The sequence below is a fragment of the Manis javanica genome, chromosome 16, assembly GCF_040802235.1.
Source record: "Manis javanica isolate MJ-LG chromosome 16, MJ_LKY, whole genome shotgun sequence".
NCBI classification, from domain to species: Eukaryota; Metazoa; Chordata; class Mammalia; order Pholidota; family Manidae; genus Manis; species Manis javanica.
Window position 1 is genome coordinate 60927094 of NC_133171.1, and position 9571 is coordinate 60936664.

The following is a 9571-nucleotide window of genomic DNA, read 5'->3' on the forward strand; positions in this document are numbered from 1 at the left end:
AAACACAGCCCTTTCTTGAATCCCCATACATGAAGTTGCCTTGTGTCAGAGGCCCTCCTTGAATTAGAAACTTGGGTTCCCAAAACATGTAATCAGAGCCAGGGTCCCACCAACAGGTGAGGGATTCCCAAGGCAGGTGCTGGCATGGAAGCCACCGGGGCATAAACAACCAAGCAGACAAAGAACTGACCCTCTCCTCTTTCACTTGCATGCCTCACATCACCCTGCTTGGCCCTGGAGGATGACTGGTTAGCCAGAGATGGGTAATACTCTTCAAGGGTGGAACAACCTAAGACAGACACAGTCACAGAGGGGCCATCAGGAGAGAACTTGGGAGCCAACTGAAGTGGGGTACAGAACCTCACCCCTCCAACTTCGCAGAGGCCTGAACATTCACCAATTATGTGGGGTCCTCCACCCTCATGGCTGCTTTGCTGCCCACACGCAGCTCAGATCAGAACCCAGGCAGTGGACAGAGACCTGACCAACAGCAGCCACCCCGCCATTGCACTAAGATTTGTTTCCCGCTTCTATCTTGAACTATGGGAAAAAGGCAGCTAAAGAGAAAGCCTGTGTTGGCAGGCCTTCTGCTTACTATAATCTTTATTATATCTATCAACCTGAGGATTTTAATAAAGAAAAAAGGGGGGAGATGTGTAGGGCTGGAAGTGAGATAACCAAAAATGAGAACACCAGATCCAGAAGTAATGATACCAGATGTAAGATCAACCCGGAAGTGAGGTCACCAGAAGTGACAATACTGGAAGTGATATCATTGTGGGAAGCTCACAGATGTGAGCCTGTGTAGATAAGCTGTGCTCAGAAATAAAACTGCACCACTTGTCTGCCATCAGCAGTCAGTGGACCTTCTGATCCCAGCTTTGATTTCTGTGTGTTTCTTGCCATCTCTGTTTTTCTTAATCTCCCACCCACCCCTCTCAGGTTCAGCTGGATTGCAGAGCTGGTCTCTGTAGCTGTCAAGGAGCAATGTGGCTGACCTGCTCAAACCACAGTAAAGTCCATCTTCCAGAACATATTTCAAGGCCTCCAGTGGATCCAAATCACACAGACTCCATAGGTTAAAAAAAACAGCAAGAGTAAGACCCTGGCAATGTGACACAAGCACTGACCCAAGGGAGATGGGCACTGAACAGAAATGCTGAAGATGAACATAAGTCACCACTGAGCTGACTGCTGTGAGGAGAAAGTTCTCAAAGTGTCATCTGTGGAACCTTGAATTCACTGCCTTTCATAGGATCCATGAAGTTAAAACGATTCTCATAATATAACTTAGATATTATTTACCTTTTTACTCTGTTGACATTTGCACTGAGGTAAACTAGGAAGAATGGAGGCTATGAGTCCAAACCACAATGCTGGTTATTCTTCACCCCCACTTACTTGCTGCAGTAAACACACACACAGACACACACAGACACAAATGAATTTGACTTTAAAACATCCAGGTTGAAGGAGTAAAAACTCCTATCTTTATTATCCTCAAATACACTTTTAAAAAATATATAAGGATATGAAAGGTACCCATACAGCATTTCTGCTACATTCCAAAGTACTATGTTCCAAGGCAAATAATTCATATGAACTGAACTAGCCACTTTTTAATGTGTCACAAAATGATATAGAAGCTAAGAATATTTAGAATTGGATATTTGGCACTTTCTTGAAAATGAACTTTAGCCCATCCCTTCAAAAAACAGCAGACAGACAGATTCAAAGTGAAGTACTTGTTGCCTTGATAAAATGCAAAAACCAGAATTTCTGGAAAACTTCTGTCCCACCAATACGCTTGACAACTTCTCAGTACTGACAAACTTTTCTGTTGGGAACTGCAATAACATAAAACAAACGTGATTTTTTGACAATTTGATTCCACTGTAATCAACACAGGCAGATCTATATAACTTAATAAAACAATAGATTACTTCACTGTATCATGCACTAGTACAAGATGCAGCCATTGCACAGGTCGGTTTATAGATTTTAACGTAACAAACAGGAAATAGTCAATGATATGGCTCAGGTTTCATTTTGCAAATAACCTTCCAGAAAGCACTGATACATAATTTTAATTTAGTATCACAGATGAATATCTACCCTTATCTGGAAAGATATATCTTACATATTTGTGTATTTGTATTTTTTCATACACTTCAACCAAATTAACATTAAATGCAAAAGAAAATACGAATATCCAAGAGTCTTCTAATGAGACAGACAACAAAGAGACTTGCGAAACAATAAAATGTAAAAAGATCAGTCTTCTCACTAAACCTTTTTTTTGATATCGTTAATGTACAATTACTTAAACAACATTATGGTTACTAGACTTCCCCTATTATCAAGTCCCCCCGACATACCCCATTGCAGTCACTGTCCATCAGCATAGTAAGACACCATAGAATCACTACTTGTCTTCTCTGTATATACTGCCTTTCCCGTGCCACCCCGCACTACATTATGTGTTCTAATAGTAATGCCTCCTTTCCCCCCTTATCTATCCCTTTCCACACATTCTCCCCAGTTCCTTTCCTTTTGGTAACAATTAGTCCATTCTTGGGTTTTGTGAATCTGCTGCTGTTTTGTTCCTTCAGTTTTTTCTTTTTTCTTGTACTCCATCGATGAGTGAAATCATTTGATACTTGTCTTTCTATGCCTGGCTTATTTCACTGAGTGTAATACTCTCTAGCTCCATTAATGTTGCTGCAAATGGTAGAATTTGTTTTCCTCTTATGGCTGAATAATATTCCATTGTACCACATCTTGTTTATCCATTTATCTACTGATGGAAACTTAGGTTGCTTCCATTTCTTGGCTATTGTAAATAGTGCTGCGATAAACATAGGGGTGCATATGTCTTTTTCAAACTGGGCTGCTGAATTCTTATGGTAAATTCCTAGGAATGCAATTCCTGGGTCAAATGGTTTTTCTATTTTGAGTTTTTTGAGGAACCTCCATAGTGCTTTCCACAATGGTTGAACTAGTTTACATTCCCACCAGTAGTGTAAGAGGGTTCCCCTTTCTCCACATCCTTGCCAAAATTTGTTGTTGTTTGCCTTTTGGATGTAGGCTATCTTAACTGGTGTAAGGTGATATCTCATTGTGGTTTTAATTTGCATTTCTCTGATGACTAGCGATGTGAAGCATCTTTTTATGTGCCTGTTGGCCATCTGAATTTCTTCTTTGGAGAAGTGTCTGGTCAGCTCCTTTGCCCATTTTTTAACTGGCTTATTTGTTTTCATTTATTGAGGTGCATGGGCTCTTTATATAATTTGGATGTCAACCAGTTATCAGATCTGTCATTTATGAATATATTCTCCCATACTGTAGGATGGCTTTTTGTTCTACTGATGGTGTCCTTTGCTGTACAGAAGCTTTTTAGTTTGATATACTCCCACTTGTTCATTTTTGCTTTTGTATCCCTTGCCTGGGGAGATGTATTCATGAAGAAGTTGCTCATGTTTATGTCCAAGAGATTTTTTTCTAGATTTTTTTCTAAGAGTTTTATGGCTTCATGACTTACATTCAGGTCTTTGATCCATTTTGAGTTTACTTTTGTATATGGATTTAGACAATAATCCAGTTTCATTCTCTTACATGTAACTGTCCAGTTTTGCCAACATCAGCTGTTGAAGAGGCTGTCATTCTCCCATTGTATATCCATGACTCCTTTATCATATATTAATAATCCATATATGCTTGGATTTATATATGGCCTCTCTATTCTCTTCCACTGGTCTATGGGTCTGTTCCTGTGCCAGTACCAAATTTTCTTGACTACTGTGGCTTTGTAGTAGAGCTTTAAGTCAGGAAGTGTAATTCCCTGCTTTATTCTTCCTTCTCAGGATTACTTTGGCTATTCGGGGTCTTTTGTTGTTCCATATGAATTTTAGAATTATTTTCTCTAGTTCATTGAAGAAAGCTGTTGGTATTTTGATAGGCATTGCATTGAATCTGTAGATTGCTTTATGCAGGATGGCCATTTTGACATATTAATTCTTCCTAGCCAAGAGCATGGGATGAATTTCCATTTATTATTGTCTTCTTTAATTTCTCTTAAGAATGTGTTGTAGTTTTCAGGGTATAGTCTTTCACTTTGTTGGTTAGGTTTATTCCTAGGTATTTTATGCTTTTTGGTGGAATTGTGAATAGAATTGTTTTCCTGATTTCTCTTTCTGCTGGTGTATCATTAGTGTATAGGTATGCAACAGATTTCTGCATATTAATTTTGTATTCCACCACTTCACTGTATTCAGATATTAGATCTAGTAGTTTTGGAGTGGATTCTTTAGAGTTTTTTATGTATAATATCATGTCATCTGCAAACGGGGACAGATTGATTTCTTCCTTGCCAATCTGGATGCCTTTATTTCTTTGTGCTGTCTGATTGCCATGGCTAGGACCTACAGAACTATGTTGAAGGAAAGTAGGGAGAGTGGGCATACTTATCTTGTTCCCAATCTTAAAGGAAATGCTTTCAGCCTCTCACTGTTAAGTATAATGTTGGCTTTATGTGGGTTTGTCCTATATGGCCTTTATTATGTTGAGGTACTTGCCCTCTATACCCATTTTGTTGAGAGTTTTTATCATGAATCAATGTTGAATTTTGTTAAATGCTTTTCCAGCATCTATGGAGATGATCATATGGTTTTTGTCCTTTTTGTTGATGTAGTGTATGATGTTAATGGATTTTTGAATGTTGTACCACCCTTGCATCCTTGGGATGAATCCCACTTTATCATGATGTATTTTTGAATTTGGTTTGCTAATATTTTGTTGAGTATTTTTGCATCTATGTTCATCAGGGATATATTGGTCAGTAATTTTCTTTTCTGGTTTGTTTGCCTGGTTTTGTTATTAGTTTAGAGTGATGTTGGTCTTGTAGAATGAGTTTGGGAGTATTTCTTCCTCTTCTACTTTTTGGAAAACTTTAAGGAGGATGGGTTTTAGGTCTTCACTAAATGTTTGCTAAAATTAAGCAGTGAAACCACCTTGTCCAGGGGTTTTGTTCTTAGGTAGTTTTTTGATTTCCAATTAAATTTCTTTGCTGGTAATTGGTCTGTTCAGATTTTCTGTTTCTTCCTTGGTCAGACTTGGAAGGTTTTATTTTTCTAGAAAGTAGGCCATTTCTTCTAGGTTATCAAGTTAGCGTATTTTTCATAGTATTCTCTCATAATTCTTTGTATTTCTGTGGTGTCTGTAGTGATTTTTCCTTTCTCATTTCTGATTCTTGTTATGCGTGTAGACTCTCTTTTTCTCATGGTAAGTCTGGCTAGTGGTTTATCTATTTTGTTTATTTTCTTGAAGGACCAGCTCCTGCTTTCATTGATTCTATTGTTTTATTCTCAGTTTTATTTATTTCTGCTTTAATCTTTATTATGTCCCTCCTTCTTCTGACTTTGGGCCTCATTTGTTCTTCCTTTTTTAGTTTCATTAATTGTGAGTTTAGATTGTTCATTTGGGATTGTTCTTCTTTCCTGAGGTAGGCCTGTATTGCAATATATTTCCCTCTTAGCATGGCCTTTGCTGCATCCCACAGATTTTGTGTTGTTGAATTACTGTTGTCATTTTTCTCCATATATTGCTTGATCTCTGTTTTTATTTGGTGATTGATCCATTGATTATTTAGGACCATGTTATTAAGCCTCCATGTGTTTCTGGGCTTTTTCATTTTCTTTGTGTAATTTATTTCTAGTTTTATACCTTTGTAATCTGAGAAGCTGGTTGGTACAATTTCAATCTTTTTGAATTTACTGATGTTCTTTTTGTGGCCTTGCATATGATCTATTCATGACAATATTCTATGTGCACTTGAGAAGAATGTGTCTCTTGTTGCTTTTGGATGGAGTGTTCTGTAGAGGTCTGTTAGGTCCATCTATTCTAATATGTTGTTCTGTGCCTCTTTACTTATTTTCTATCTGGTTGATCTGTCCTTTGCAGTGAGTGGTGTGTTGAAGTTTCTAAAATGAATGTATTGCATTCTATTTCTCCTTTTAATTATGTTAGTATTTGTTTCACATATGTAGATGCTCCTGTGTTGAGTGCATAGATATTTATAATAGTTTTATCCTCTTGTTGGACTAACCCTTTTATCATTATGTAATGTCCTTCTTTGCCTCTTGTGACTTTCTGTGTTTTGAAGTCTATTTTGTCTGATACAAGTACTGCAACTCGGGCTTTTTTCTCCCTATTAGTTGCATGAAATATCTTTTTCCATCCCTTTACTTTCAATTTCAGTCTGTGTATGTCTTTGGGTTTGAAGTGAGTCTCTTGGAGGCAGCATAGATGGGTCTTACTTTTTTATCCATTCAGCAACTCTATGTCTTTTGATTGGTGTATTCAGACCATTTACATTTAGGGTGATTATCAATAGGTATGTACTTATTGCCAATGCAGGCTTTAGATTTGTTGTTACCAAAGATTCAAGGGTAATTCTCTTACTATCTAACATTCTAATTTACCTTGCTTCATATGCTATTACAAGCACAATCTAAAGCTTCTTTTTTTTCCTTTTTCTTCTTCCTCCATTCTTTGTATGCTATGAATCGTATTCTGTACTCTGTCTGTCCCTTGTGTGACATCTATTTAGCCTTAGGAATGCTTCCATCTACAGGAGTCCATCCAAAATGCACTGTAGGGGGTAAATTCTCTCAGCTTTTGCTTATCTGAAAATTTTTTAATCCCTCCTTCAAATCTAAATGATAACCTTGTTGGGTAGAGTATTCTTGTTTCAAGGCCCTTCTGCTTCATTGCATTAAATATATCATGCCACTCTCTTATGATGGCCTGTAAGGTTTCTATTGAGAAGTCTGATGATAGCCTGATGGGTTTTCCTTTGTATGTGATCTTTCTTCTCTCTCTAGCTGCTTTTAAAAGTCTGTCTTTATCCTTCATCTTTGCCATTTTAATATGTCTTGATGTTGTCTTCCTTGGGTCCTTTGTGTTGGGAGATCTGTGTACCTCTGTGGCTTGAGGTCCATGTTTGGGGTCTTACTCATCTGTAAGATTGTACAGGTATCCTGAAAGCAAAATATTCTAGAACCCAACACAGGACTTGGGCTGGGACTCTGAGAGACACTGTGACACAACACTCTCCAAGCAGGAGGAGAAGGGTCTTTGCAAAGCCCCAGATACCCCAGGAGTGGGTGGCTCTCAGGCTGAGAGTGGTGTCTGGGGGAGAGTAGTTCAAGGTCGGGAAGTCCCCTCATTTCCGAGGTTGCAATTCTGCATCTTGCAACTTGTGTCAAGTCCTCCCACCTGGATATTAGTGGTGGGACCCCTTTGCACTCCCCCGGCATGTGGGGTTTCCAGGTAAGCCAATTATTTTCACCGCTGTCAATTTACAGTCTCCACTGATCTGTCAGGACCCAGTTTATGCCCACATGCTGAGGGTCTGGGCCATGGCACCCCGAGCCCTCCTCCAGCTGCTGTTGGGGACCCTGGCCCTGACCCAGACCTGGGTGGGTGAGTGCAGGGTTGGGAGTGAGCGGCCTCTGCAGGGAGGAGTGAGGGGACCTGCTGTATGGGGCACAGGACCACAGCGAAGGCTCTTCTCCCTAGCCTGTGGCCCAGACCTCCACCTCAACCCCACCCCTGTTCCCCCTTTGCTCCCTGTCCCTCCCCAGCTCCCGCCCACACACCCCCTCATATCTCCCGCCGCCCCCTTCTGTCTCCCGAAGCCCTCCCCACCGACCTCACCCACCTGGGACCCGTGACCCACGCGGGGTGGAGGGTCAGCCTGGATCTCAGCCCCTTCGCGACCCCAGGCTCCCACTCCCTGAGGTATTTCTACACCACCGTGTCCCGGCCTGGCCACGGGGAGCCCCGCTTCATCACTGTGGGCTATGTGGATGACACGCAGTTCATTTGGTTTGACAGCGATGCCGCGAGTCCGAGGATGGAGCCTCGGACGTGGTGGATGCAGCAGGTGGGGCCTGAATACTGGGACCGGGAGACCCGAACAGGCTTTCCGAGTGGGGCTGAATGACCTACTCCGCTGTTACAACCAGAGCTAGGCCAGTGAGCAAAGCAGGCCCGGGTACAGGATGCGGATGGGCGGGGTCGCTCCAAGGTTGCAGAAAGAGCCACAGGGACCGTTACCTGGTTTCAGTTTCAGTTTAGGCTCAATCACTGTCATAGGGCAGGGTCTGGGTCTCACACTCTACAGCAGGCATTTGGCCACAAAGTGGGGGTCGGACTGATGCTTCCTCCGTGGGTACTGGCAGTTAGCCTACTACAGCTCCGATTACATGGCCCTGAATGAGGATCTGTGGTCCTGGACCGCAGCGGACATGGCGGCTCAGATCACCAGGCATAAGTGGGAGGAGGACAGTGCGGTGGAGCGTATCGGGAACTACTTGGAGGGCAGGTGCATGGAGGGACTGCACAGGTACCTGGATATCTGGAAGCAAATGCTGCAGCGCACAGTTAGGAGGGGCTACAGGCCTCCTAGATCTCCCTTAGGGCTGGGCTATACTCCCACAGTAACAGAAATGGACTGGGTCTCAGAGCCCCGCCCTTGCCGTGGGTGGGGAGAGGGACAGTCACTCTGTCCTAGAGAGTGACTCCCCCTGAGGGCCCGACTTTCTCTAAAGGACTGTTGAGTCTTTTCATGGGATGAAGGGGGAGACATACCTGAAATTACCCATCAGGGGTTCACTGTGATCCTGACAGCCATGCTGGGAACCCTGACTTTCTCTCTTATGACCTTGTTTCAGCTTGAGAACATCTTAGCAGGCCTGATCCCAGCTTTCCTTTGACACCTAACCCTGACCCCAGTAAGGACCATGAGTGTGTTCTCCCTTTTGCAGATCCAGAACCTGCTGCTTGGGCTTGGCCCTGATTCTAGAACTTTCCAAGGAGTAGATTATCCCAGATCCCCAAGTCATTGCTGGTGGGTTTTGTGCTTCGTCATAACCAGTTGTCTTGTCCAACCTCAGGGTGGTCACAGGAGTGTTTGCTTCAGTGGTCCATGGAGGTAACCCAAGTATGAATTTTCTGATTTTTCCTCCTCAGATCCCCCCAAAAGACATGTGACCCACCACCCCTTCTCTGACCATGTGGTCACTCTGAGGTGCTGGGCCCTGGGCTTCTACCCTGTGGAGATCACCCTGACCTGGCTGCGTGATGGGGATGACCTGACCCAGAACACAGAGCTTGTGGAGACCAGGCCTTCAGGGATGGAATCTTCCAGAAGTGGGCAGCTGTCGTGGTGCCTTCTGGGGAGGAGCAGAGATACACATGCCATGTGTAGCATGGCTGCCCAAGACTGTCACCCTGAGATGGAGTGAGGAGGGGTGAGGGGTGGAGCCTCTTCTCAGGGAGCAGAGCCCTGTGGAGACTTCAGCAAGGTCAGGACTCAAGCCTAAAGTTAGGCCTTCACTTACCCTTCCCTCCCCAGAGCCACCTCAGCCCACCATCCCCATCATAGGTCTCATTGCTGGCCTGGTCCACTTCGGGGTCACTGGGGCCATGGTGGTTGTAGCTGTGATATGGAGTAAGAAGTGCTCAGGTAGGAAAGGGAGTGGGGGTCTGAGTATTCCTGGCCCACTGG

General features: G+C 42.9%; 1 pseudogene; it reads left to right on the forward strand.

Moving 5' to 3' along the window:
* Window positions 1-7418: 7418 nt before the first annotated feature.
* On the forward strand, window positions 7419-9271 carry LOC140846678 (HLA class I histocompatibility antigen, A alpha chain-like; annotated as a pseudogene).
* Window positions 9272-9571: the final 300 nt, after the last annotated feature.